This window comes from Chaetura pelagica, unplaced genomic scaffold (assembly GCF_000747805.2).
Source record: "Chaetura pelagica isolate M959 unplaced genomic scaffold, ChaPel_1.0 scaffold213, whole genome shotgun sequence".
In the NCBI taxonomy this organism is placed as follows: Eukaryota; Metazoa; Chordata; class Aves; order Apodiformes; family Apodidae; genus Chaetura; species Chaetura pelagica.
The window spans coordinates 285,010-287,199 of NW_009952597.1; the positions used below are offsets into that span (position 1 = coordinate 285,010).

Below are 2,190 nucleotides of genomic sequence, written 5' to 3' on the forward strand. Positions count from 1 at the left end.
TCCGGTGGGCGAGCCTGTGGAAGGGCTGGTGCCCGCGGGCTGCAGCCGGGGCCTGTGCCCTCTGCGGGGCCTCAGCGGCTCCAGGGCCTTCCAGCGTGAAGCCCAATTTCTCTGCCGGCGTCTGGTGCAATTCCTTGCAAAGCGTGTTGAAGCAGCCTGGAGCCGGGCTGAGGGTGAGGCGGGGATTGCAGGAGCAAAGTGCACATCTGAAGGAAAATGCCCTCGGTCTCCTGATGAGGGGCTGGAGGAAAAGGAGCGGTTTTCAGGAGCAGCTGGTGTGTGGTCACCGGGCTGTGCGTGGGGTGCCATTGAAGCAGCCTGGAGCCGGGCTGAGGGTGAGGCGGGGATTGCAGGAGCAAAGTGCACATCTGAAGGAAAATGCCCTCGGTCTCCTGATGAGGGGCTGGAGGAAAAGGAGCGGTTTTCAGGAGCAGCTGGTGTGTGGTCACCGGGCTGTGCGTGGGGTCCCACACCTTCTGGCTGCCTACAAGACAGACGTGCCCTCAGTTCTAGGAGATTATGTGGTCCTTTCTGTCTTGAGTCTTGTCTGCGCCTCCGATTATTTAGGGCATAAACATGTAATCCAATTTAAGCTTTGTGCAATTTATCCTGCCCTGGGCCTGTACCAGACCCTGGGGCAAGCTTAGGCCAGCAGGTACTGGGGCAAGTGACACCAAGAGCTGAGGGAAACTACTAAAAGGACAGATTTTGTATAAAGTTAAGATTGTTAAGAAGCCCAAAAGATCAAGGAGTCACAAAATTAGATAAAAAAATAAAATAAAAGAAAACCTTTCTTGGAAGTGAGAATCCTGAGTGCCTGTTAATCACACTGATGCTCTTTTCAATGCTTCCCCAAAGAGCAGGTCTTTTTTCTCCTTACCAAGAGGAGACACTTGAAAACACCGTTAGGAATTGCAGAAGTCAGGAGGAGAACAGCAGAAGCCCTGGTCAGGAGCCGTTCGCTGCAGCACAGACCCATTGTCGAGAAAGTGATTTTCTCTTCCAGGATCTTGCTCTTCGATTGCAGTTTGAGCCTCGGCAGCAGCTCATCGCACGTCTAACATCCCTCTGTAATTCAGGAGTGTCTCCACTGGATGTCATCGTTGTCCTACAAGAAGCCAGTCTGTCCAGTAGGATGGAGACAAACAACCCAACCCCCGGGCACCCCATACTCCATAGGCCTGATTTTCGGAACAGCTGAGCTCTCAGGACCCCCGCTGGAATCCACAGATGCTAAGCTGCCTGCCAGTCAGACCCCGTGTGACTCCTAAGTGCCCTAACTGGTATTTTCTGATTAGCTCAGTTACTCCTGCCCCACTAGCTTCGTTGTGCCCAACTTGAGGTTCTTTTCAGACTGCTGAGGTTCCGAGGGGTTTTGGCAGAGAATTCAAACAACTGTGAAGTTCAATTCCTGCGATAGACTTGCTTCATCTGTAAGAGTGAAATTATCGTATACAATAAACTAATCAAATCAGATGCCAGACATCCTTAGTTCTCTCTGCATTCATCCATGAAAGCAGCTTTCAACAGCTCACATCTAATTGTCAGAAGGAAAAGGTCCACCCCTCCCCCTCTCCCCCGCAGCACTGTTATTCCTCATCTAATCATTCAGAAGCTGTTCTAAAACCAGGACAAAACTGGATTTTGTTTACTGCTGCAGACCTGCAGCACACGCCTTCTGTTGCTCTGCTGAGGGACTGGGCAGCATCTCACAAACACACGTGATGGTCCCTCTAGATGTTTCTGCAGTTGTTTAGTTATGAGTGTAAGAATAGGTGTAGGCACCCCAAGAAAAGCTTGTAAGAGAGAACCTTGTAGTCAGTCTCAATGCCTTCCCTTTGTCTGTTTCCTTACTATCTGCACAGTTCCATGCTTCCAGATTTCCACATAATCTCCCTTCTTTGGGCTTAGACTGAAATGAAAACAATTTATATTAATACAAAATAATAATAAAACATTAAGGACTTAATATTTCTATTCTTTCTTTTACTTTCTCAGTTTTCCAGCTTTACCTTCTTTCTGTTTCTATTCTCTTTTCTCTTTCCTCATCTCTGTTTCTTCCTATAGCTCTTTTTCTGCTGAGATGAAGAAATGCTTGTACTTCCTCATCTTCTTTTTCTCCTTCCTTTATCTCCCATAGATATGGAGAGAGGGAGAAGGAGACTGAAAGAAGAAGAAAATAGAGGATTG

General features: G+C 48.3%; 1 protein-coding gene across 1 annotated transcript in view; it reads right to left on the minus strand.

The window, feature by feature from the left end:
- Window positions 1–1,988, minus strand: part of GNA12 (guanine nucleotide binding protein (G protein) alpha 12) — a 37,829-nt gene extending 35,841 nt beyond the window's left edge. Inside the window, exons 1-2 of the mRNA XM_009993679.1 lie at window positions 1,957–1,988; window positions 108–121 (exon numbers count right to left, since the gene is read on the minus strand). The gene's annotated coding sequence lies outside the window, so the exon portion shown is untranslated. The remainder of the gene's footprint in view (window positions 1–107; window positions 122–1,956) is intronic.
- Between the last annotated feature and the right edge of the window lie 202 nt (window positions 1,989–2,190).